Source organism: Neophocaena asiaeorientalis, unplaced genomic scaffold, assembly GCF_003031525.2.
Source record: "Neophocaena asiaeorientalis asiaeorientalis breed wild unplaced genomic scaffold, Neophocaena_asiaeorientalis_V1.1 scaffold67, whole genome shotgun sequence".
Taxonomy (NCBI): domain Eukaryota; kingdom Metazoa; phylum Chordata; class Mammalia; order Artiodactyla; family Phocoenidae; genus Neophocaena; species Neophocaena asiaeorientalis.
The window spans coordinates 4,960,676-4,987,458 of NW_020173731.1; the positions used below are offsets into that span (position 1 = coordinate 4,960,676).

Sequence of the window (26,783 nt, forward strand, 5' to 3'; positions counted from 1 at the left end):
TTTTTTTTTTTTTTTTTTTTTTGCTCAAATTATCTCAGATTTGGCCATAGGGAGCTCCTTCAAGTTGGCTACTGTGTTCAACAGGAAAGTTTTGAGCAAAACTTATGACAAAGTTATGATAATGAGGCATAGGGACTTGTAAGGAGAAGGGAGAGGAGAGGCTTCCAGGCCGGGAGGGCAACCATGGGCTCTATACCCAGTGCTCTCTGAGGATGCTTGCCAGCCTCTGGGCTGGCTACTCCTGACCATGAGGGTCAGGAAGATGCAGCCACGTGCCTTGCTCAGGTAGAGAGACCTCCACTGAAGGTGCCCCACCTCTATCACGACCTTCCCAGGGACCAACCAGCAGGCTGCAGCTGCTACGGCACTTGGACTGTTAATGCATCTGCCTGGCTTTGCCCAAGAGGGGCCCTCCGCCATGTGCACGGACACCTCCACCTCCAGCCACCTGCTGCCTGCTGCTGCCCCGCCAGACCTGCCGTCACCCAGGGGCGTGGGGTCCCCACTGCTCAGCCCCTAGCTGACTGAAGCGTGTTCCTTTGACCTCCTTGCCTGAAGGGGTTGTATCCGGTGGGGTGGCGAGGCTCTCAGAGCTGTGGAGTGACAAAACCACTTGGCCTGGAGACCATCTAGGTGAGACGGGCTATCGTTTTGACTGGCTAGCTGTCGTTTTTTCAATCCAGGGCCTCTGTGAAGTCTTGAGGGGATGCCCAAAAGGTAAAGTAGGTTGGAGCGGGCGAAGGGGCGGGGGAGTGGCAGTTGGATGACCATCATTCTGGTCCAGGCCCCTCCCCTGTTGACAGGGATGGAGCTGAACCCCAAAGGGAAAATGGCTTATCTAAGGTCACAGGGACACTTGGTGGCTAGGCAGGACCAGGACTCAGTGCCCAGAATCCTTGTGTCCTCCTCACCATTACACATTCCCAATCTGCTCTGCTGCTTGTTTATCAATGGCTGATGAGGCCGTAGTCTGTGTTTCCTTGTCCATTTCCCTTGTTCCCACGGCAGGCGGAGAGACGGAGGCCAGTCTTCCAGCCCCTTCTGAGGCAGGGCCTCTAGGCACATGAGCAGGACTGACCCTTCACCCCCAGGGAAGGGGAGCTGTCCTGGGTCATTTAGCAGAGCAAGGCTGAACTCACCTTGTAATCTCTCCTGGCTGGAGGCCCATGACCTCACCCAGACCCATCACTGAAGGGCTAGAATCTGGCCACCTTTTCTTCCTCCTCTCCCTTCTCTTCCTTCAGTTCAGAACGGGAAGCCTCCTCTTTTTCCTCTTTTAAATTTCACATTAACCTTTAAGATAGGGTAAGCATTCACGTGACTCAAAATTCAAAATTTAAAGAAGTTACACTGTAAGAAGCCTCCTTTCCAGTTCTGTCCTTTGGACTTCCCCTCCCAGGGGCAGTCACTGTGGCTCATAGGGTTGCTGTGAATTAATCCACAGAAAGCACTTAGAACCGTGGCGGGCACATGTTACGCACAGTGCGTGCTGCATCATTGTTTTTATTTTTAAACTCAATCATGGCTTTATCTCCCACACCCAGCTCCCAAGTTTCACCTCCTCAGGCTCCCAACACTGTAGCCCTACTAGTTGTGACCATTTTGAACTCGGCCCATGCCTGGTGACCTTTCTGCATCCTGTCCCTGCTACTCCTTGAGGCTGGGCAAGCCCTCCCCACCCTGCCCCCTGCTGAAATGCCACCTATTCTCCAAAGCCCAGCTCAGATGCACCTTCCTTTCAAGGCCTCAGTCTCCTCCTCCTTTGTATTTCCCCATCCTTCTCGACTTCTGTGATTGACTTTCCACAACCTCCTGCATTCACGTGAGAATCATATATGCTTTTGCCATCCCCCAACTCAGCTGTCAACCCCCTGAGGGCAAGGCCGGGATCTTTTTCATCTCTGAGTTCCCTGCAGCACTTAGCACGGAAACTTCCACGTGGGAAGTGAATAAATGCCTTTAAATTTAACTGCAAATTTGAACTCATTGGGGATGCAGAATGTGGACATGTGAAGAAAAACGTACGCTGCCCAAGGCAGGACTCATTACTTCTCCATGGTCTAGAAGCCATACTTTTATTTTTTTTATAAATTTATTTATTTATTTATTTTTATTTTTGGCTGCGTTGGGTCTTTGTTGCTGCGCGCGGGCTTTCTCTAGTTGCGGTGAGCAGGGGCTACTTTTCATAGTGATATGCAAGCTTCTCATTGCGGTGGCTTCTCTTGTTGCGGATCACAGGCTCTAGGCGCGCAGGCTTCAGTAGTTGTGGCTCGCGGGCTCAGTAGTTGTGGCTCACGCACTCTAGAGTGCAGGCTCAGTAGTCGTGGCGCACGGGCTTAGTTGCTACACAGCATGTGGGATCTTCCCGGACCAGGGCTTGGACCCATGTCCCCTGCATTAGCAGGCGGATTCTTAAGCACTCCGCCACCAGGGAAGTCCCTAGAAGCCATACTCTTATAATCAGAATGCACCAAGTTTTTCCCAAACCTCACAGGTGGGTTGGAGACCTGCTTTCTTCTGCTCACTCATTCCCTGTCATTCTGCATTTGATTTAACAAATCCTACAGTCCTGCAAACAATGTTTGCTTTGCTATAGCATCCAACTGTCTTTCATTCCTCCCAAAAGATAAGGAGCAGGTGACAGAGAACCAACTTTAGTGCAGGACCTCATTAGCTTTGGGGCACAGACACACTACATGAATCAGAAACTTTCTACTCCTCACATAATGTGGCTCCAAAAAATCTAGTTAGGCTACTTTGCTTATAACCAAAATCTTCCTGAATACACTTGTGACCATATGTGTGACTGGAGCTCAGAGAAGAGGGCAAGGCCACCAGTCTACATATCCATAGGGACTATGTTGGGTTACATATAATAGAAATCCTAAATAACTAGTTTCTTCTTCCCTCATGTAACATAAATCCTGACGTCTGGCGGACCACACCCTCCATGGCAAAGACTTCCTCTGCTCTTCTGCTCTGCCATACTTAGGATGTGACTTCCATCTTCCAGGTTGCCATATGGTCATAACATGCCACTGTGGCTCCAGACATCACATTCGCATTCCAGACAAGAAAAAGGAGAAAGATGGTAAGGGGCAAAAGGGCACAGTTGAGTCAGCCTCCTTTAAAGAGGTTTCTCAGAGCCTCTCCCAGCAACTTCTATTTACATCTCACTGGCCATACCTGTGACCCATGCACACCCTAACTGCAAAGGAGCCTGGGAAATGTAATTTCTTAGCTGGGCACATTACTCCCCCAGATAAACTTGGGGTTTTGTTAGTAAGGAAAAAAGGGGGAGTAGGGATGGGGTTGGTAGTTAACTGTCTCTGCCACAATTGGGACAACTAAGGAAGACTTCATGGAAGAAATGGGCCACAGTAGGTTGAGATGAGAACTTACCACATGCCAGGCACTTTATTAAAACAGGTTGGGGAGGGGAAGCTTCTGGTATCTTCACATGCCAGGGAGCGGTTCCAGTTTCCGTTTTAGAGATAAGGAAAATGAAAGCTAAAGCTATTCAATAATTCACTCAGGGTCATGTAAATGGCAGTCTAGATTCAAATTCCAGAATCTGCCAGGCTCCCTTGTCCCTGCCAGCCTTACCTGTCATCTGCCAGACTCAGTACATATGTAAGAGGAAGGAAAGAAGAGGGTTCAGAGATGGGGAGGCTCTCGGTGTGTTTCTAGGACAGAACTCTGACAGGGTCAGAAGGAAAAGAGAATGGAGAGGCCCAGATTGTTCCAAGTGGGTGTTTTCACATGTAGGGATATCTTACTTACTTATGGGCTAATTGCCAGAAGAACTTAATCTGTTTTACACTTAGCATTAGCATGAAATAAAAGTTAAAAATCAAATGGAAAACTGAGGAGACGTGTGGGGAATGAGAGCACCTTTTGTTGGGGACCCCAGAGACAGGGAAAGGGAGAGGGTGGGAGGCCCATGCCAGGCTGGAGGGCGAGTAGGGCAGGGGGTCTCTGCTCGCGCCAAGTCCCTCCTGCTCTGGGCAGCAGGCAGCACTCTGCCACCTGACAAGAGCTGGTGAGGCCTGACCGGCGAAGAGCGTGCCGGGCTGCTCTGGGTCCCGGGAACATTCCCGCCTCAGGCTGGCGGACTGCGCGCAGAGCGAAGGGGTCAGATGCATCTCTGCCCCTTAGGAGCTGGGTGACCCGAAGCAAGTTACTTCTCTGACTCTCACCCTCTGCATCTGAGAACTGAAATAATCCTACCTTGCAGGACTTTAGGGAGAAAAAAACAAGGTGTACATAGCCTGGCAAGTGCTTAGAAAACAGAACCTGCTAATTCCGTTAACATAATTATTATTGCTTTTGTCATTGCTGCTGTCTAGTAGATGATGGCACCATTGACTAAAACCTGGAATACAGAAAGAGGAACGGACTGGGGGAGGTAGCAGGGGAGGCTGAAGATAATCAGTTACAGTATTGCCCTTTCAAAGAGAAGATGGATCCTGGCCCTGGCCTCGATTCGTTAATGCATTGAAGGGTTAAAAACAGGAAACAGAAAAAAACCGTATTCCAACCCTGTATAAATTCATCAGTAAACAGTCTGGTAAGCCCCTGTGATGTGCTCAGCATGGTTCTAAGCTCTCTGACAAATATTTAAAAAGTAGAGTCAAAACTCAGTGAATCCAACCATTGGGAAATAGTGGCAGGTGAATTTTCTGGACGCCTGAAAATTTACCAGCCCCACACACTTTAGGCACTTTTTTCTTAATGTTAAAAATTGTGGATGGAAATATTTTTTAAGCGCTCTGTTCTCATCCCTGGCTTCCTAGTGACTATCGAATACGTCGTCACTGAGAACAACATGTGCTCTGCTGTCTTGTGATAGGGTGATGGCCCTGGAGGCTGTGGGGTGAGGCTGGCTGTTTGCTTCTACCCTTATGGTCCCTGCACACTATTTTGTTTTCACATTTGCTTTTATAGTTTTTCTAGGTATTCTCTCACTGTCAGGCTTTTGTGTGTTAATTTTCCCTTCTCTTTTTGAGCCTCCCTTCTAGTGCTTTCACTTTATTGCTTCTGATGTGCTCTAGGTTTGGAGACCAGACATAAATGCTTCATCTTGTATAGCCCATCTCAGCCCAAAAAGGAATTAAGGGAACTATTACAGTTTATCAAGTACCTACTATGTGCTGAGCATTTTACCAGCTGTTTTGCAGCCATTATTTCATTTTTTACCACAGCCCTGTGAGTTGGAAATTTTTATCTCCATTTTTTAGAAGTGTAGACTGGGGCTCAGAGAGTTTAAGCACTTTGCCCAAGGTCACACAGCTGCTGGTGAGTGGCCTAGCTAGAATTCAGATGCAGTGTGTCTGGTACAGGGACCATCCATGCTTCTCCCGGTGTGCTACACTGCTTTGAGTCTGTGGTAAATCACATGCTGTTCGCTGTTGCTTGTTACTGTGTTGGGTTGTGATAGCGTTATCTTCCTAAATATTATAGAACGTAAGCCCCTTGAGGGCAGTGACCTGGCTGCCCACTTACATACTGCCCACACCATTGCCTAGTGCCAGGATCCAGGTGGTCAACAGCTGCTTTACAAAGAGTGGGAGCCTGGAAGAATGGGGGCAAGAGAATGGAGTGGGCCATTGCCCCTTGGCACCCAGCACCTCATACCTCCCTGCTACCTAAAACCTTCAACTGCCCCAGATATTCGCTCAGCATTTGCTGAGCCCAAATCTCCCTTAGCTTGAACCAGCAGCTGCGGAAGCAGCACACGTGGTCCACTCTGGGTTGGGAAGGAGGAGTGGCTACCCAGGCTACCGGCCTCCCCCTGGGGACCGACCAACATGGAAGCCAAGCCCCGGTGAGACACTGCAGGGAGGTAGCAGCCCAGTGGGGAAGGCTGGTGTTGGGTCCAGGATTTTCACTAAGAAATTCTAGAGCAGGTACCTCTGAGTAAACTCCTACAGAACTTCTTTCCTGAAAGGAGAGTGACTGGAATTCCAGTGGATCCAACTTTCCAGCCCAAACAAACAGCAGACCAGTATCCCAGCAGGGCCTGATTTTGCTAGGTAAAGCTGGCTCTGAGTCTTCGATTCTGTGACTCAAACTTTGAGGTGAGAAACTGCCCCATCACATGACTTACGGATTTCGCCCTGACAGGACAGTTTCTGTTTGTGTTTTGGTTCTCTGTCAGACGCTCTGAGCTCAGAGGGGAACCCCACCCTCCGTGTGACCCGGGCGGGCACACTGGCCGTGTCACGTGACCACAGTCGCCTGCGAGCCAAGCATTTCTCTGGGTGACATCATGCCCTTGCTGATTGCCCAGGTGTTTCAGGGCCTCCCAGGGCTGACACGGAATTTGCATCACTTCTGTTACTTGGCTCTTGATTTGTTTGTCTTTGGTTAATAGCAAATCTGGATTGGGGTCGAGGGAAGTTGTTGAGACAACCAGACAGCAAACACGTCCCACAGAAGCTTGGCGGGACTTGGACCTGCGGCTCCTGCCCCTCCTCAACCCCAGGAGCCATCACAGGTCTTCTGGGCTCAGGCCTGAGGCAGAGAGTGTTGCTGGTTCAGACTCTCTAGCACCATCCCGGGACTTACTTCAGATTCGGGACCTCTCTGGACCAGCCTCGAAGGCTCAGAACCAGGCGTTGCTGAGACTTATGCTTTTACGTGGCTCTCTCCTCACTTCCCCCCTCTTCAGGGGTGCCAGCGCCAGAGGACCCTGGATTTCTCTCCTTCCCTCTGCTCTGGCCATTTGCCTGGAGTCAGAACTCAGCCTTCCCACCTTCCACTAACCTTGGGTCCATGGGCAATCACTTCCCAGACCCATGGAGGGCCAGGACTGAGGGACTCTGCAGAGACCCCCCCAACCCCCATTACTTTATAGGGAAGGAAACCCAGGCCGGAGGGTTTCTTAATCCATTTTTCTCACCCACCAATTTCCAGCAACCTTCGCCTCTCTGGCCTCAGTTTGCCCATCTGCCGAGGAGTGGGAAACAAACCCCATTCTCACAACCGCAGGATGAAGACTGGGACCAGCTGGGTTTGTGAAAGGGCCTATTACCCCATTGCTCCAGAGGTTCTCAAGCTTGAACAGGCATCTGAATGCCCTGGAGGGCTTGAAAACAGAGGGAGGCTCCTCCCTCCCACCCCAGGGTTTCAGTAGGTCTGTGGTGAAGTCAGAGAATTTGAACATTTTCAGACGATGCCGATGTGGCTGGTTCAGGGACCACACTTTGAGAAGCACTGCTCTAAATCTCCGGAACTCACCCAAAAGAGAAGCAGTGTGTGCTGGAGCCTCTCACGCTGGCTCCAGGAAGTTGGTAGCTTGAAATCAGCCACAGTGGGAGTATTCACACCTCGGAAATCAGTAAATGCTGCAAACCAGTTTTGTTTGTTTTTTTTTTGCCAGGGAGCTAGCTGGTAAACATTTACCGGCACACCGCTGGGTAAGAGGGCAGCCTTTCTCTCCCTCTGTGCCCCAAGACTGGGGTGCCGTGCCTCAGAAACAGGACAGGAAAGCTCAATCAGAACTCTCTGTGCCTCCATTTCATTGTCTGTAAATTGGAAACACTAATAGCATCTACCTCGCTGGCCCACAAGCATTAAGTAAGAAAGTACCCGTGAATCACTTAGCAAAGTACTCAGCATAGAGTAAGTGCTCAAAAATACTAGCTCTTGTCATTAAAATCCTTGGGATTATAGGGAATCTGTATTTTGTTCCTACAAGATTATAAAGTGCTATATAACTCTACTCCTGGGAGGGGTGGAGACCATGCCATTCTGAGCTTCACAGCTTTGGGGTGCCTGCTGGTACCTAGTCCTCCTTCTCTGGGGACCCCCCACCACTGCACAGTGTGAGCCCCACCCAGCCCCCATTTGTAATGTGTGACACCCCTGGCCGTAGCTGCTTACAATAGATACTCTGGGGTTCTCAGAGTCTCTTTCCTGGGAACTTGGACCTGGAGCCCAGAGCCAGCCTATAACTCACCACCTCAAGGTCAGTGGGGCAAGCAGGCTCTGCCAGCAGCCAGAGGGACCAAGGAAGGGCTGCAAAGAGAAGGGGTGGAGCAGGTGGGCAGAGGCAGGCACGGGAGTGAGGTGGAGAAAGAGTCCTGAGGACACCCCCGCCTCTGAATCTGGGCTCCTCTAGAAGTTCTGCTGCCCTGCCCTGGGCCTGCATCCTCTCAGCCAATGTCCACTGTGGCTTAAGTCGTATCACGTTGGCTTCCGTTAATTGCAACCTGAGAGTCCCAACTTCTCCACTGACTCTGCTCTTTGCTCACCCCCACCTGCCCCAGCACAGGCTTGGGGCCCGTGCCTGCTCGGCCCTGCCTGCTGTGGGCCTTGGGCAGGACTCAAGGCCTCGCTTCTTCCATCTGCTGGTTGAATATGGACTTGGGCGGAAGCGAGCCTCCTTCTGAATTTTCCCCGTTATATGAAGAGAAATGAATATTCCCGACATCACCTACTCAGTGTCACCCCTGCTTAAGACCCTGCAGCAGTCCCACCCCACCCCCGCTGCTCTTGGATTGACTCCAGGCTCCCTTCCTGCACTCTGGACACTGCCTGAGCCTTTCCTGGCCCCTCTCCGACCTCCACTCTCACCTCTTGACTCTGAGGGATATGGACCTGCTGGCAGTTCTCCAAGACCGCGTGTTCTCTTTTGGCTTCTCTCTGTGCAGAACAGAATTTCCCCAAGCCTACAGCCAACTACCAAGCATTCTTCAGCCTCCCCCTTCGGTGTCACTTCCCCTGGGCCGTCTTCCCTAGCACGGCCCTGGCCGTGCCCCTGTGCCTCGCACCCTGTGCAGTCTCCCATTGGCGCGGCCTGTACCACACCACAAGGTCCCAAGTGCAGGGGCCAGATGCAGGCCCCTCTTGTTTCCCCAGGTTCCACGTTGTAAGGGCTCAGTGGATGGTTAAATAAATGTTGTGACCTGAGGAAAGGGGGGCTCCAGAAACTCAGGGGCCATCACCGTTGTCCGTGGTGACCTCCAGAAAATCAAGTTTCCAGAGGGAAGAAAAGGAGAGGAAGGGGTGAAGGCAGCCCTAAAATGGGTCAGGTAGAGTGCCTGCTGGGCGATCAGATAGAGAGCTCTCCTGGAAGAGAAGCTGCAGATTGAAGAGCGAGTGACATTGGCAGGACGGAGGCAGTGTGAGGTGTAGCGGGTAAAAGCACAGAATCTGGAGGGAAGGTGAGGAGGAGAAAGAGGAACACGAGCCCTGGACATTGGACTCCCCTTCCTAGACCTCAGGCTGTGCTTGTTCCCTAGAGGCTCGGGCCACGGTTGCTCATGGACTTGCTGGTGGCTTAGCCGCACGATCGACACGTGTGTCTAACCTGAAGGAAGTCCCCTGTAACCTGACCTAAAGGAAGCTGTTTGGAAAGTTACCGCAGATACAGTTCTCCAGGGATTCCCTTGCCCTACTCAGCTCGCTAAAGCCCCTCTCCAAAGCCAGCCCTGCTCGGAGGCCCTGGACAGGGGGTGGTCACGGTGCCCAGTGCCGGGCGGCGCGTCAGAAGGCCCTTGGCTTCCCCCTCACCGGCTCCAGGCTGGCTCCTTTGCGAGGCCAGCCAGAGGGCGGGATGGCTCACCTCCCTTGGGCACAGGTCCCATCACAGCATTGCTCCAGCCATGGACGTCATTCCCCAGTTACCGCAAAATAGGGTTACAGTTTCTCCCGTGGTGTGGAAATCCCAGGAGCCCTCTCAACCACCTGGGCCGAATGCAGAAGTTGGGCTTCTGGTCCATTAAATTCCCAGTCCAGGAAGCCTCCGGTATGAGGCTTCCTTGTAATCTGTGATCTATTTTCAGGGCTGCCCAAGAAAGACTTCATTAGTTTAGACATTAGGACTTTAATAGATGATTCTACTAAAGTTGGGTACACAAAGAAGAAGCTGAGAGAGTTTAGAGAAAGCCTACATTCACCTGCCTTCCCCAGCAACTTAAGAGCTAGTTTTACCCCTAAGAGCTTATAATCTAGGTGGGAAAAGAAAATGAAGGTGCATTACATAAAACTGTGGAGAACAATTAAATATTAACCGGTGTGGTGCTCGCTGATTGCAACAGGACCATAATGTGGCTCAGAGAGCCAGTTCTGCATCAGAGGATTCACAGAGAAGGGAGACTAGAGCTGGGCCTGCAGCGGGGGGATTCGGGTCAGTGGAGAAGAGAAGACGGGTGTTCCGGGGGAGGGGACCTGCATGAGCAGCTGCCTGTAGAGTATGCGGGACAGGAGGCCTGGGTTAAGCAGAGGTTGTACCTTAAATGCAGGAAGATAAGATTCTCGAGAGGGTGAGAGAGGGGATGCGTGTTGCAGGAGGTGGAGGCAGGGGCGGTTATGAAGTGTTTGCACGCCTGCTGGAGGAGCTGGGGCTGATGGAAATGATGGGAGGAGGGCGGGGTGAGGGAAGGGAAGCATTGAAGGGCTGAGGGGTGGGGAGGGAGCTGAGGAAATTTCCAGGAATTGCTGGCCACCAGCAGGCGTGGGTGGCTGAGCTGAGGGCTGAGGGAGCGCTCTTCCCTCCGGGCCCCGCACCCTGCCTGGGCGGCAGGGGCTCTACAGGCCCCTCTGATAAGGGTTGCCAGCAGATAGGTCACCCGCTGCCCCAGGTACCCAAGGTGGCCAGCCTGTCACAGGCCCTGGGGAGCCACTGCAGAATCCGGCACTTCAACAGGCATTTTGAGGGTAGCTGCTAGGCGCAGAGCACCACAGGGAAACAGAGAGAAGTGAGGCGGGCTTCCTGCCCTCCAGGGAGCCCAGTGTGCGGGAAGAGAACAGATGTGGCGGACAGCGCTGACGGAAGGCCAGGTGCGGGCCGAGTTCCCAGGCTGCGGGGGAAGCAGGGAGTTTAGTCCTGACTGGAGAAGGAACATCTGTGGAGGGCGTGGGGTTTGTACACCTCAGAGAGGGAATTAGAGGCATTCTCTGCCCGGCAGGAAAGATGGACAGACAGGGAGGGAGAGCTTCCAGTGAGAGAACAAAGAGAGCTCAGGCAGAGGCTGACAGACCTTGCGACCTGCCCGCAGGAGGGCCCGGCGACCTTGTAAGGGAGGCTGGGGACAGAGGTGGAAGTGTGGCTGGAGGCAGATGCCGTGCCAGGTCGGGAGAAAGAAGGGCTGTGGGTCTGGGGATCCGCGCGGCATTCACGGGGTGCCTGGTTTGAGGTGTAGATGTCAGGGCACAGGGAGGAATAGACAGGCCCAGCACCAGCAGTCCCCAGGCCAGTGGAGGAGGCTAGAAACAGGGACTTCTGCTCGGTGTGGAGAATGCTCGAATTCTGTGGGTGCACAGAGGACGGCGTGGTGAATTCTGCCCCAGACCTGGGGTGCAGTCGGGCTGGGAAGATACGTGGGCTGGGCTCGGGGCCCTGGGGAGAGGTGAGGGTTTCCTGGGTTGAGGGAGAGGGGGTTTCGGGCAGAGGAGCCAGCACGACGAAGGGGTTGAAGCTAGAAAAGAGCAAGGCACAGAGACCAGCAGGATAGTGTAGCCAGAGCTGCAGGCTGTGTGTGTGTGAGAGAGAGAGACAGACAGACAGACAGACAGAGACAACAGGCAGAAAGAAAGAGGAGGGAGGGAAATAGAGAGCGAGAGAGCTGGGAGGTGAAGCTGAAGCGGAAGATTGGGGGCCAGCCTGGGAGGCCCTCAGCTGCCCTTCCAGGGGAGCTGGGCATCACTCTTACGCGATGAGGAGCTGAAGCGTCTCTGAGCGGGAGCAATGCGCTAGGAAGTGAATTCTGACCTCTGCATGGAGGAGGATGGAGGGGGCAGAGCCAGGAGGCAGGGACACGTTGGGGGCCGGGGCACTTCCACCTAAGAGGAGAAACACAGAAGATAAGAAGGTCTGTGGGAGCAGGATGTGAGTTCTGTCTCGGACATTTTGAGTCTGAATCGCGTGGGGTGATGTCCAAGAAGAAGTGGAAAATGCTGGAAATCAGGGCAGAGGTCAAGCCCCTGAGGAGCGCTGCCTCAAAGCCTGAACGGGACGAAGAGAACATCTAGGAGGTGGCCACAGCGGTCACGTGCCAGATGGCCCCGGTGGCAGATGCGGAGCAGGAAGGGAGGGCCCCTCGGGAGAGATGCGGGTGGAAGGAGGGTCACCTGTGCGGATATACAGCACGTCATTAAACCTGTAATGATGTCGGTGATTTCGGAAAAGGAGACACACGGGGGGCGGGTGAGTTTGGATATGAGCCTGTTTAGTCTTGAGGGGGTGGGACATTGTTGTCAGGGTGCTCGAGCCACTTACCCTATGCAGAGGTGCCCGATGTGCGTGGAAGGAGTGAGAAGGAGGACGGGGACCACAAAGTGGCCGGCGGGGAAGGCAGTGATGGCCGAGCCTCTAAGAGCATCCAGTCCCCTGGCCCCAGCTGTCACCCTGACCCTGTGTGTGAGTGAGTGAGCCTGGTGCCACACTCAGCGGGTCGTGCTGGGAGTGGAGGGCTCTGGTTCTCATCACCGAGCCCCATCCCCGCCCAGAAGCCCCTTTCCCATGCGCCTCCCCCACTGTTTCCTGGTGATTCCTGATGTGGGCCGGGACCCGGCAGGACTGTCCAGGTGTGCGGGGACCCATGTCTCCCTTCTTCCTCTTCCCTACAGAGTCCAGGACGGGGCCCACGCATGCCGGGGCGGACACCCCACGTGGCACTCAGTCTCCCAGGCAGACGGGGGTGCCTCAGATCGCGTTTCTTCTCGGCAGGAACTTGGGCCAGATCCCACAGGCACGCAGACCTGTGGCTGCCCCAGACTCCTGGCTGGACAAGGTCACTCAATCCAGGCAGCAGTGTAGCTTTCTCCTGACTCATTTACCTAATCTGTTCCAAATGGATGAGACGCCCAGGATTCGGGGTGAAGGGGCAGAAGAGGGTTCTTTGTATCCAGACCTGCTCAGTCCACCTGTCCCAGAGTCTCCACATTATTAAATGTTTTCTGGTTCCTATGGCAACCGAATCACACAGCCAGGATTTTGTTATTGTTCCAGGGAAAAAAAGGAAGGGCCACAGCGTGAGGACTGACGTCCGTGCACCATCCATCCATCAACCAGGCAGCTGAGTCACCACCACGGTCTGGTGCATCCATGGAGTCACCTCCCTGTGGTCTGAGGCTCCCACTGGCCTTCCCTCTTTGGCAAGAGGCTGGTCCCAGTCTGTGTCTGTCGGCAAGCGTGGGTAACTGGGCACCCTGGTGTGCCGAGTCCTGCCGTGTGCACTTCTGGTGGCTAGCGGGGTAGAGACGAAATTTCCTGAAGGAGGCACAGTCCTGCCTCCAGGGAGTGAGAGCTCATGAGGCTGGGGATGCATTCCCTACCCTTTCGGAGCACACATGTATTCACAGACAGTTTCTAGGGCCACCTAGCAATTGACTTAGAATACGACCTCAGTTCAGCCAAGTCACCTGGCCACTCTGAGCCTCAATCTCCTTATGTATAAGATGGGGAAACAGGTACTTTCTCACCAGGCTGAGAGCGGAGAGAAATGAGACTGTGCCCATAAGAGCTCCGCACCAGCCTAGTTTCCACAAAGAACTCGATAAGCATGCACTTCCGTGGCTGCTGACCGGCTAGCTGCTGGCTGCACATCTCAGGACCACCCGGAAGGTGAGGCAGAGGGAGCTCTTCTACTCCTTGAAAACACATGCCAGCCCCCCGTCGGGCAGCCATGGGCGGCCACGATGGACGCAGCCACCTCCCTCCACCACCGCCAAGGATTGGAATAAGAAGCTTCACTTGCCCAGACACAGAAGGGAACAGAACAAGAAAGTCAGTGGGTCAGCTGGAGGGGTTGGGTCGGCAAAGGTGTGGGAAGAAAGGAGGGGCCGTGAGGCAGGCACTCCGGAGAGATGGAGCTTAGGCCCCCCAGACCCGCTCCGGTCTTTGAAGAAGGCCCTCGCCCTAAGGCTGTGTTGGCCAGGCACCTTCTGATGACAGCCTGGCTTTCTGGATAGAATTTCCCACCAGAGAAAGGGTGTCAATGGGAGAACATGCCTCTCAGGCCCACTGGATGGCTGATTCCTCACCGGGGCTGGCTGAGTCAGAATGGAGGTATTTGTGCTCGTGTTGGGTGCAGGTCACCCCTGAGCCCAGCCATCTCGGAGCGTCTAACCAACACAGGTTTCTAGCTTACAAAGTGGAAACTGGGCCCCGGGAATGGGATGACCACAGAAAGGAAGTACCCCCAAAAAGGAGTCCAGCCTTCCCCTAAGGGAGCCCCATAAGACACCCACTGTACAGACTCATCTGACAGCTCCCCCTCCTTGGCATGTTCCACGCTGACCTCTGCCAGATGCCATAGCCAGGCCAGCTGACAGCTGCCTCCCCCGGGCTGGCCCTATGCAATGCTTTTCAAACTGGGAATCGAGACCCATAAGTGAGTCACGGAATTAATTGAGTGGGTGGGATGCGCATTCTTCATAATTAGCCAGAACAGGGTCACGTATATCAGAGTGCCTCGTGGGGGGTAAGAGTGAGTGTTATTTCATGAGTCTCGTGTGTGTGTGTGTGTGTGAACACATGTACTATATGGATACAGCAATAGAAAGATGGCACATTCTGATTGGGTCGTTTGTGGGCATTTAATAAAGGAACTATTTACAAAGACGTGGGCAGGGTGTAGGGAAGTCACAAGAGAATTGTGAGGCTTAGTTATCACCCTCAGGCTTAAGGCTTGAAGGTGGAAGGTGTTTCCAGAACTTGGAAACAGAGAGAGTGATGAGGCGAAGGCCCAGACAGGACCTGTGATCATCAGCCCGATGGGGAATGAATACTTACCCTCCCTCCTCTCCCTCCCTCCCAGCTCCTGCTGGGCTGCCCACTAATTGAGCCCAGGAAAGCCTGAGGGCCGGCAGCCACGGACCCAGTCCATGTGTGGAAAAAGCCAGTACATAATGTGTGCGTGGGATGCAATGTAAAATGGCACCGCACTTCTTACTGTGAGTCTCAGTTAATGAAGTTTTAAGCACCCTGGAACCATGTGCCTGAGGCTGAAATTACTGCCAGGAAGAGGCAAAACGTTTCTGAATGGCCCCAGATCAGGGCTTTGGGTGGCAGCTAAGACCAGTGAGGAAAGGGCTGTCCTGTTCTCAGCAGGTGGGAGTGCACCCATCCTCCAAATGTGCCAGGATGGAGGTGCCCGACAGTGGGGCTGAGCAGAGCCAGTGTCACAGGCTGGGGCTGAGGTCACAGAGGAAGAAGGGCAGGAGAGGGGAATGGGTGGGAGAGAGGAACAAAGGGGCCTGTGGTCAGGACACCCACGCCAGGCAGTTGCTTCAGCTCCCCAAGGACAAAGGGCAGGGTTCTATTTCTAGCTCCCATGGGAGCAGGAGACAACAACCTTCTTGCTTTTCACACACTTGAGGTCGGCTCACTAATCCTCGTGTGATTGTTCTGGACTCACACAAAACCGTCTCTGAGCCTCGTTTCCACGGCCCACACCGCTGCCGAGTCCATCACGGCAGGGTCACGTGCAGGCGACTTCACGCCTTCCTCGCCAAGTGTGACCGGGCTCCGAGGCCGAGTCTCCTGAACCCCAGAACATTCCCCCACAAGCCCACTCGACACCCACCTTCAAGTGCCCAGTTCCCAGAAGAGAGACTCTTCCGGAAAGGAGATAGTTTCCTCTAAGGACTAAAAAAACATGACAACAGTGTTCACGACAGCTCGGAACTCTCATTTTACCCTTGCTGTTTCCCTGGACAATAGAAAGCAGCTCAGCCTTCACAGACCTGGTTTCCTCCTGGCTTACTCATCAACACATAAGGCTGAGGTGTGTACATGACGGTTAATAAAGTGCAGAGCATTTTGCCCTTTGAACGTTCCTTCAGAATTTCTTCATTTCTTTCTGCCATGTTCCTGGTACTGGCAGGGATGGGCCAGAGTCTCGAGAACATGGTGAAGGTGTTTCCTGCCCAAGCCAGCCGGACCTTGGGCCAGACCCTGGTGTTAGATCCTGAAGACACCCCAAGGAAATGGCTCACCAATGTCATCATTTTTAAGTCAACCAAACAGAAAGTGGTTGCTTGACTACTTCATCAGTTTTAACCGACTCATTATTAAGCTATAAGTTACAGGAAAAGGAGAGAGAAAGTCCAAGGGGATCAGGGTCTTGCCAGTGTGATGCTTACAATTTGGACCATGACTTGTGGAAACCGGCGTGCCAGTGGCGATGCCTGGTTAGCATCCCTTTACTGCTTCTCTTTATTCTTCACAGCTCTGCCATGATCCACGAGGCGCTAACTCCCTCTCTACCTCTTGCACTTTCAGCCACACATGGTCAGTGGTTGACTTGACTCTCTTCTTCCATAACTTGAGAGCACTCTCAGAGGGCAGGAGCTCTGTCTTATTCACCTCATGCTATCCCCATGGTCTGCACCAGTGCCTGGGCTGTCAAAACTCTCCATGAAGTATGTCTGGGGTGAAAACCTAAGTTTTTCAATGTGGAAAAAAAAAGATAAAGAGCTAGCCGTGGCTTTCCAAACTTTTATTTTTTGGCAGTGAAAACTTTGATTCCAAAAGAATCTAACCTAAGCTCCAAAATAAATAAAAGCAAAGCAGGACACCCAAGTAAATTTGCCAGGTTTAGCAAATAGAAATGCCAGATAATACAGTTAAGATTGAATTTCAGAAAAATAAATAATTTCAAAAGGGTAAGTATATCCCAAATATTGCATGGGACATACTTATACCAAAGAAAAAATTTTCATTTGTTGTTTGTCTGATGTTCAAATTTAACTGAGTATCCTCATTGTAACTGGTGGCCCTCTACCCAGACCCCTGCACGCATGGGACCCCCAGGGTGCCCTGGGGTTGTACAGTCTGGTTTGTGAACCACTATTTGAAGAAACATTGTGACTCTCCCACACTGCTGTCCTTCTCCCGTCTCTGGAGCTGCTCTCCCTCTGAGCAGGACCAAGGCTTACTTCCCAGCACCTCTGTGTGCAGCCCAGGTGTCTCTGTGGCCCTGGGCTGTGAGGAAAGGCTGCTGCTAAAATCGGGCTCAGTTTCCTGAAGCATCAGAGTGTTAAGTGTCAAAATGGCTGGAGAGGCAGCCAACATTCATGACAAATAGCTATGCCAGTTCACACAACCATTTCAAGCCCAACATCGATTTCTTCACCCTTTGTTTTCACCAAAGTCCTGACTTTCCCTGAGAGACTCTTCCGAGAAGGCGTGATGGAGCTGGGGCTGTTCCGAGAAGGCGTGATGGAGCTGGGGCTGTCCTGCTTCCTCCTCCTTGCTCCCCGGCCCTGTCCTTCTGGGGTGAACAGAGAGGCCACCACATCCAAACCAGTCACCCTGGTTCTTCTGGGCGGATACTGGTGGCCTCTGTGGCACCAAAGCACAGGTGAGTGGGGAGGTGTCTCACCTCCCTCTCTTCAGTGCCCCCCTCCTAAGAAAAGCAGTGAAGGGGCTCCTTGGAGCATCACGTGAACTCCTGAATGCCTTCCAGAACGAGCTCGCTCTGGAGAGGGAGAAGGGGAATCTCGGCGGATGATGTCTGCTGATTTTTGCCTGACCACCTTGCACCCCCTTCCCAGATGGTTTGTCCACCAGTGTGTGGTCTTGGTGGGGGGCAGACAGTCCTCTAGGCCCAGGTGTGACTCAGGCTCGGCCCATGGGATGCTCCGCCTTGGGGCTTTGACCCTCGGGGGAGAAGAGGGCAGTCAGAGATGACTCTAAAGGACGTCACTGGATGTCCCTCTGCAGCTCTCGGGTCCCGTGCTTCCCAAACCTGCAGTGCTTTCTGAAAATAGAGACACGGGCACCACTTTTCCTTTCAGGTAAATATATAGGATCATAGTCCCACCATGGTATGTGCAGAAGGGATAAGTACACTTCTGGGTGGAAATGGTGTTAAAATTCAGTCCATAATTCACCACAATTTTCCCCCCTCTGTCACAGAAGCCAGCAACTCTCCAGATGGTAGCCACTCCATCAGCCTGGGTCCTGGAATGAGGACAACTCAGACAGTCCCAAACCAACTCAAGGTGACCTTTTGGAGTAAACAAGAAAGAAACCGTTTGTTGTGTCAAGTCACTGAGAGGTTGGGGTTGTTTGTTATTATAGCATAACCTCTCCGATCCTGACAGACACCCAGGCACCGTCCGGGACCTCCTGAGTCTCAATCACCATGGGAGCTCTAGCTGAGCCATTTTCTCAAGTCCCACAGTTGTGATTTTGTAGATCAGCTCAGTTTGTGAACCCGCACTTCACTCCACACTGATCCTGAGGCACAGCTGAACTGTAGTGGGTTGAATGGTGGCCCCCCCAAAACATATCCACATCCTAATCCCTGGAACCTGTGAATGTTACATTACTTCAAAAACGGGGCTTTGTAGACGTGATTAAGAATCTTGAAAGAGGAGATCATCCTGGATTATCCAATAAGTACAATGACAAGTGTCCTTATAGGGGGAGGCAGAGGGAGATTTAAGACAGACACAGAGGAGAAGGCCCTATGAGACAGGCAGAGATTGGAGTGATGTAGCCACAGCCAAGGAATACCGACCACCACCAGTAGCTGGACAGGCAAGGAATGAATTCTCCCCTAGAACCTCAGAGAGAGTGTAGCCCTGATGTCACCTTGATTTCCAGAACTGTGAGAGAATACATTTTTGTTGTTTCAAGCCACCAAGTCTGCGGTACTTTGCTTCAGCTGCCAGTGGACGGACAGCATCCACTAATCCTCAGGGACCTCCCAGTCTCACAAGGGAAATTGGGGCTGCACCAGAGAGAGGTGGGCAGCAGGGGCAAGGCAGCCAGAGCTGGGCTGACTGCTTGGGAAATGAACTCTGGTGGAGGAGAATTTTGAGCAGAGGTCTGGGGGGATATGCACTGGAGCTTAGTAGAGAAGGAGCGGGAGGGTGTTTCAGAAAGGGGCTGGTAGGTGTGGACACCAGGATGGGGGCCAGGCAGGTATTCCAGGCACAGAAGAGAAGCAGAATCTGTGCTGGGGATGAATGAATGGAACAGGAGGGCTGGCAAACTTGGTCTTGAAACCCAAGCTGGCCTTCCTTCATACCAATATTTATAAAGCCAGAATGGTAATTTGAAATATTGTCTGTGCTTTCAAAATAAGCCAAAATAGTTAAATTCAAAATTGTATCTATGCCCTGACCACTACACATATATATATGTGTGTATATAGGTATACACACACATATATACATATATATGTGCATATATACATACAGACAGACCAAAACATAAGAAAATCATGGGATAGACTTAGGAATTTTTTTCCTTCATTTTTTAACTTGTTACTTAAGTTGCAACACTTTAATAAACAAAAGAAACCCAAAATGAGAAGTTCTGGGTTAATATGAAATTAATAATGAACTACTGAGCGTTCTCGAGGAAGGGTGGGGTGGGTGATCAAAATAATGGTTAAGGAAGGGAGTTGGATCAGTCCTGTGCATAAAGGAGAGGAGACGGAGCGGCAGAGGCCAGGAGACCTACAAAGGGGCCGTGCAACATTCCAGGAGTGAGGTGTAGCGAGGCCCAACTAGGGATGTGTGTGAGGACGGAGCAGTGTCGGAGCAGCGCTCACAGCCTCCGGTAGCTGCCAGGCCAGACGCTCGCTACACTCGACTGCCCTCTAGTGGCCAAATCCGGGAAGCCAGCCACGCCTTTCAAAGCTACCTCCTAGGGATAGAGCATTGCGGGAACGTGAAGAAGGAGCTCCGGGCTTTCTGGTGTCAGACAAGGCTTCCCAGAGGACACGATGCTTCCTTCCACTGAGCATGGTAATTCTTTATAATGGGGCCAGTCCAGCTGTCAGAGACCTGACAGGCAAGGCATGAGGAATGGCATGGGTAATAGCCTAAAGGCTTGAGCCTATATTGCGTCATCAGGGAACGCAAGGTATTTGGTAGGACTGGAGAGCAGGGCTTGTACAGGGTGGTGAAAGGTGAGGCTGAAGAGGGGAGCTGAGGCTCTGCCTCCAGTGGGGGTTGAAATGCATCGTAGACAGTGGGAAGGCTTCCAAGGGTTTAAGCAGGGACGTGATACAGGGACAAAAAAAGGTAACATTATCAAATTTGCACTTCAGAAAATCAATCTAGCAAAAGTGTGGAATATGGGCTGGTGGGAGGGGGACCAGTTAGTCCAGGACCGAATGCACACTGAGGGTTGAGAACCCTGCATCTGAAGGTCTTTGCTGTTCACCCCCTGTGCTCGCTCCTGAGGGCTTGCAGGACTGGAGAAGTGGTAAAGTGGCAGAGAACTGAAACGCAGTTAACTTGTGAAGATAAGCACAGGAAACAGGTGACCCGACAGAACTGTGCTCTAGAGAATGATGGGTCTTAATTTATTGAGTGTTCTTGAACCTGAGGACCAACCTGCTGACTTTGGGTGGGAGTGTTTTGAATATTACCTTTGATCTCTCTTGGTGCAGGGCTCTTCGTTGCCATATGGCGTCTCTGGGGGTTTAACACTAGCCACTCCTTATACCCCACATAATAGGAGCTGCTCTCTGCTTTATACTGCCCGTCGCTGGCTGGAGTTGGAGCCTAATTTGTGTGGCCAGGTGAGCTGCCTTCCTGTTTAGCACCAACAGCTGGCATATTGATTAGGTCACAACCCTAACAACTAAATACTGTTATGTTCCCATTTTACAGATGAGGAAATCAAGGCCCAGAGAGGCAGAGGGACTCACCCACAGTCACACAGCTGAGGTGACAGAACCAGAACTGGGAGGCTGGTTCCTGAGTCTATGCTCTTAACCACTTGCCATTTGACCCTCTTTGTGCTGGTTGCACAACGATGCCCAGAACCACATTGAGGAGTGTTTTGCCTTTAACCATCTTCTATCTTGTTCACCACCCTTGTTCAACCTGTTTCCCACTCCCTGAAGGGTATTTAATGGCTAAATGAATCCCAATTAAATATTAACTAGAAGAGAGGCACCTGAGCCTTCTCCCCCGGAACCTTCCCTTTCTGCTCAGAGTCCCAGTGTTTGTCACAGCATCTGTGTTTGCAGAAGGTTCATGGGTGCAGACATCCCTGCAGGACGGATGGGAGGACACAGCCTCTGGTCTGGGGAAATTTATGTCTAACGGGAGCCGAGACGGATGAACCATTCAGTTTGCTCCTTTTGCTCTCTATCAAGCACAGTCAGCTAGTGTTTTTTAAACTGTGAGTCACCACACATCAGTGAATCATGACAACCTTTCAGTGCATCTCAAATCACATTTTATTCACAAGAAACGAATTAAAATTTAAAATATCGTGTGCATTTTATGTAGCATGGTTAAGAATTGTTTTAGGGGGCTTCCCTGGTGGCGCCGTGGTTGAGAGCCCGCCTGCCGATGCAGGGGACACGGGTTCGTGCCCTGGTCCGGGAAGAAATATATTCTTACTGTGAGTCCAGTCAAACAAGTTAAAGAGCCACACAGCTAAATGTTTTTCTCCTCTGCTTTCACAATACTTGTTTACAGGAGCTTTACAACCTATGTTTTTCTTTTGCTCGAGTTAATCTGAAAGTGAGTTTCTATCAGCCAGTCTACACTGGCCATGATGGAACAGAGGAGGGGTGAGGGGTGCTAAGACAGCACACGGAGGGAAGCTGTTGGCCACAGAGCCGGGGTTCCACTCCTCGGCCACCAAATGCACCACCCAGATGATGACCCAGCGCGTCACCTGCTTAACTGAAGTCACCTGTGCTTCATTAAAACCTTGAGGCCTGTGAGCAAGTTAAATTGTTTGAATTAACACAGCTTGTTGGAGCCAAACTTAAGCTATATTTTCATAGGGCATATCTGTCGTTAAAATCCTACTATCATATTTATATTCAAAAAATCCAGTTTATGAAGTTGTCATTTATTCTCCCCTGCTTCGAATCAACCAGTCCTGCCATATTTATAGGACTTCCTTCTCGCATCCCAGGCGCAGACCCTCGGCTGTGTGGTGTGCATGGGAGGCTGGTCTGGCCAGCCCCGGGCATCACAGGCCTGCTTTGGCAGCCTCGCGGAGGCCCCTCCTCCCACCCCGCCCCTGCCCGGCTCCACTCTGAGGCCCTGAAGCTGGGTCTTTATTCAGGGAAGACAGCCTTCCACTGTAGGGCAGCCCAGACCCTGGGGTCCCTGGGATCCCCCGTGCTGAAGCCAGAGAAATGCCCCCACATCTGTAACACATTCATCTTTCCTCAGCAAGCCTGACACTCCTGACCCACCTTCTGGGCAGGGTGGATCATTATAGAAGTTAGAACATGAAATCAGACAGCCTGGATTCTCATCTCAGATCTTCTGCTGATAAGATAATGCCTTTGGGCACGTTGTGTAACCAAACCAAGGTTCAGCCGCCTCACCTGTGAGATGGAGGCTGCTAACAGCACCTATTTCATCATGGTGCCGTAGGGGGAAATGACGTAGCACAGGTAAGGCATTTGAGCTCCATACTTAGCAAACGGTAAGTGCTCACTAAGTGTTACGGGCCATTACGGTAACGATTATGATTGTTACAAGTCTTCCAGGCAGCCTCAGGGTGGCTGTAGTCTGAGAGCCACACAGGGCCCCTCCAGGTTAACTCCCAGTGTCCATCTCTCCATCACCCACTGACTTTCCCGCCTTAAGCCCCGTCGCTTCCCCCAGGGCCCCTCATCCCTGCCGCTTTCTCGCCTCTTCATGGCCCATTACCCACCTCTCAGCTTCACTTCCTCTGTTCTAAAGCCGGCTTTGAAGCACACGTCTCCTCAGTCCTTGCCGTGGCCTGAACAAGATAACGTGGGGTGTGGTGTGAGAGGCCCTGGGTTCGAGTCCTTGCTTTGCTTTTTCCTGTCAGGAAGCATGGCTGTTTGCTTCAAGTAAATCAAGACAGGCTGGAGAGGGATCCTGAGCCTGAGACTGTACTAAAAGGGAGGGTCCTGCCGGTCAGGCAAAGCCCAGGGCCGAAGGTGTGTGACAAGGGCTCCCGGCTGCGGGGCGTCCAACAGGCAGAAGGAACGCTGACTCAGGGAGGGAGTGGACTGGAGGCAGGCAGGCAGACCCTGCCATCTCCTGGACGGGGCTCAAGGAGCCTGGAGGGGTCAGGGGACCCACAGTGGGAACCGGGCCTTGGGTTGGGGAACTGAGGTCAATACCCAGACACCTGACCTGGGCAGGTCTTGTTTTTGTGGAAAAAGTTTGGATGTACACCAGGTGGCTGAAGGGTCACCATCTCCGGAATCCACATGGTGCCGAAGGACATAATGCAAGGATTGATTGGCTGTCGTGGTCCGCACTGGGCCCTGCCCCAGATCAACCTGGATTCACTCCCCGCAAAGGGAGCTACGTGGAGAGAGGCCTCGCTGGTCCCTGAGGCTTCCTGTCTCCAGACTAGATGGGTATGGGCTAGCCAGGACAGGGTCAGAGCTGGCTCAGCTCTAGCGGAGCCGGGGAGGCAAAGGCCTGGGAAATAGAGTCATGAGGAAATACTGTGCTGCTCAGAGACACATGTCCTCTGAGCCTCCTTTAACTCATTTCTGTGAGACAGAAATAGTGATGAGATCCCCAATACCTAAGCTCCTGGGTGTATTATGGAGATGAGTGTAAGAAGTAGTTTGGAAATAGCTGAACTAATGTTCTTATATTGTCATTACTGTCCCTTGTGTAAGTACACAAGGATTTTACTAAATTTCACTACAGTGTAAATTGATACAACACTTCGGGGAATTCACAAGGGTTCCTGAAATCAGACAAGGCTTCTGAGCAGGAATGGCGCTGAGAATGGGCCCAGCCGTGGTGAGAGTAAGTATCTGTGTGGGAGATGAGGGAAGGGAGTTACCTGGGCTCAAAACCGGTGACACAACTGGGCTTGAATTTTCCTGAACCAGGTGCCTGCCTGCCTCGGTGCTCAGGGGCGGTGCTGCCGTGACTGGGGACCCCAGCCTGAGGCCTGCCTCCTCTGAGCCAATCCTGGGCGTGTCTGGGGAAGGCCTTTGGTCAACGTGGGCACACCAAGTTCAGTCGTGGAGCAGCAGAGCTGATTCAAGGCTACCCCTGGGGTTAAAGGAGCCGAGGCAGGGGAATGGGCATCACACCGGCACATCTCTTACATTTGAAGAGATTCTGCGGGCTTGTAGTTTTCATAGCCCCTCATACCTTTCATCCTCTCAACAACTCAGCCCAATTATTATCCCATTTTTAACTGCATAGGCGAATAGGACTCAGAGCGATTTGCCTAAGGGCAAACGGCCAAGTTGGGACTAGAACACAGACGCTGGAGCCCAGATCCAGCCCATGTCCCCAGAACACTTAGAGCTCAGTGTCCCAGAATGGGGGCAGGAGCCAGGATCAGACCCAGGCTGTGGCCAGTAGCTCAGAGGACCAGAACCTGGCAGTTCCAAGCCCAAAGTCATGTGCCGAATGTCTTGATGGGTTGAAACCGTGTCTGGTGGCAGCATACGAGAGATATGTCCTTTCTTCTTTATAGTTTTCTGTATTGATCAGAATTTTTGCATAAACAAGCTTTATGTTTATAATCAGACAAAAACATAACATTATTTTTCTGGGGCTCGGGTGGTAGAAATCTGCATATAGCCGAGTTAGGGCCCTTCATCGACCAGCAGCTGCTCTTGTGGGCAGGTCTCTGGCCTCGTCATACCTGAGTCCCCAGATGCTCTTTTCCTGATGATGGTTTCACCACTTCTAATTTCCAGTTCTCTCAGCTCAGTCCCCTTTCTGGCAACCACAGCTGCCCTCCCCCATCCTTTGAGGGTTTTCCAGCAAACCTTTGCACTCAGTTCCTTGGCAGAAGATCAGGGGATCACATGGCTGAGTGACTGGTGTTTTCTGAATCATGGAATGGAAAGAAACACTACACACAAAGCCAGCACACAGACCCTCTGTTGCAAGCCTGGTAATAGCGCGGCGTGGAAGTGATTCATCTGAGACCGCCTGGCGTGTGCACAGGCATTGGAGCGAGGTCAGCGCAGTGTTCGCCTTCACCAGTGACTAATGGGGCTTCTCAGGCAGAGGGAAGCCCCAGGCCCCTCCTAGGTACACCGTGGAGCCCAGCAGCCCTGTGCCCCAGGCTCTGGGGCTGCCAGAGAGGTGTCTGGGGACGTCATAGACAGGCTGGGGCAGGAGGTGAAAAGGGTGGAAGATTTGGGGGATGGGGGTGGGGATTAGGGGAGGAACTAGGCAGACAGGTGTAGGTAGAATGTGGTCAGCCTCTCCTGAAAACCAGGAAACAGTCTCTGACTTCTCCACTTCACATCCCAGAACCCAGAAACACACCCCAGGGCCCACCAGGTACGGGAGACACACACTCACCAATGTCAGAACGCACCTAGTAAATAATTCATGCACTCAAGGAGTCCCTGTGAAGTCCAGGCATGGTCTCAGTCCTTGACTTCAGCCTCCCAATAGCCCTATGAGAACGCCAGTGAACCCATATGGCAGATGAGAACATTCTGCACAGAAACATGAAGTGACTTGCCCAAGGTCACACAACCAGCTAAAGGGAATTCTAACCCAAGTCACCCCATTCCAGAGTCTGCGCCGAGCCCCTCCTGTAGGCCAGGCACTGCTCTACACATACATTATCTGTCAATGTCCTCATAGCAACAATGCAAAAAGGTATTATTATCCCCACTTTAAAGATGTGACAGCCAACACTCAGAGAAGTATGTTGCCTGAAGCCACACAACTGGTATGTGGTGAAGTGGGGACTCACCCAGGTCTGTCTGACTCCAAAATCCATGATCTTTACAGGACATCTATGTTCTCATCATTTTCTGGGACCGTGCCCCTCTTTTCTGTGTCTCCCACTCCCCTACCTGTGGTTTGGATTGGTTAGAGCTTGACGCAACAATAGTAGCCTCTTGGTTATTCCACACAGGGTCCTCTTGGAGAGAGAGGGGAGAGGTTGTGGCCCAGGGATAATGGACTGACTTGGAGAGTTTTGGACAGGTGGGGAAGGATGAGGGAGGTGAGGCAATGCCGGCTAGCCAGCAGATCTAGTGGATCTCACCAGGCTCCGTATCAAAATCCCCTTTTAGGAAACACAGAGGCTTGGCGTGGTGGAGGTCTGGGTGTGGGGGGAGGAAGGTGACTCCAAGGGGCAGCTAGGGCTGAGAAGCCCTCATCACATCTAGGGCCATTCTCTTCCCCATGGAGCACTTCCCCTTGGAATCAGCCCGAAACTAGAAGGTAAATTTGGGATCCCAAATTCGTAGTCCATAAGCCTCATAGATAGATTAGATGTAGGTTTTGTTTGGCTGGATTTATTTCTCTTGTTGTCACTTAAAGTTGATGTCTTTAAGCAAGATGTGCATTCTTCAGTTTGCCACAGACCCCACCACTCTCTATTGCCTCACACCATCCCACTCAGTCAAGTTACCATGTTACTGTGGCCCATGACAACACTGGAGTCTGAAACCCTTGAGACATAATTTGGTATCAGCGTTGCACCTGGGAGAAAAAGAAAATAGATGTGCCTCCTAGACCAAAATGAAGACACTGAGGTGCTGGGAGGGCACAGTCAGGTCCGCCCTGAGCAGCTGCTCCTGGAACAGTCAGTTGTAGCTGGAGCAGAGCTCAAAATTTATTACAGTCTCTGTTTCTCTGGGACCTGGACCCATGTATTAGTATCCTGTGGCTGCAGTAACAAATGACAAACTTAATGGTTTAAGACAACATAAGTTTATTATCTTACAGCCTGGAGGCCAGATCTCCAAAATCAGTGTCACTGGGCTCAACTCAAGGTGTCGCTGCATTCCTTCTGGTAGCGCTACGGGGGAAACGCGTTTCCTCGTCTCTTCCAGCTTCTAGAGGCGGATGTCATCATCGTCCCCAGAGTTAGGGTGGGGAAACTGAAGCTCAGAGGGTTCAGC

General features: G+C 52.1%; 2 long non-coding RNA genes across 3 annotated transcripts in view; both read left to right on the forward strand.

Moving 5' to 3' along the window:
• Nucleotides 1–19,063, forward strand: part of LOC112403457 (uncharacterized) — a 46,469-nt gene extending 27,406 nt beyond the window's left edge. The window contains exons 2-3 of the long non-coding RNA XR_003003906.1: nt 17,106–17,315; nt 17,873–19,063. This is a non-coding gene — a long non-coding RNA (uncharacterized LOC112403457). The remainder of the gene's footprint in view (nt 1–17,105; nt 17,316–17,872) is intronic.
• A 397-nt stretch (nt 19,064–19,460) lies between these two features.
• On the forward strand, nt 19,461–21,206 carry LOC112403575 (uncharacterized). 2 transcript variants are annotated; one of them, XR_003003928.1, is made up of 3 exons: nt 19,461–19,716; nt 20,367–20,498; nt 20,590–21,206. It is a non-coding gene; the product is annotated as an uncharacterized LOC112403575 (long non-coding RNA). The 2 variants fall into 2 exon arrangements; XR_003003927.1 differs by having other exon boundaries at nt 20,435–20,498.
• The last annotated feature ends 5,577 nt before the right edge of the window (nt 21,207–26,783 follow it).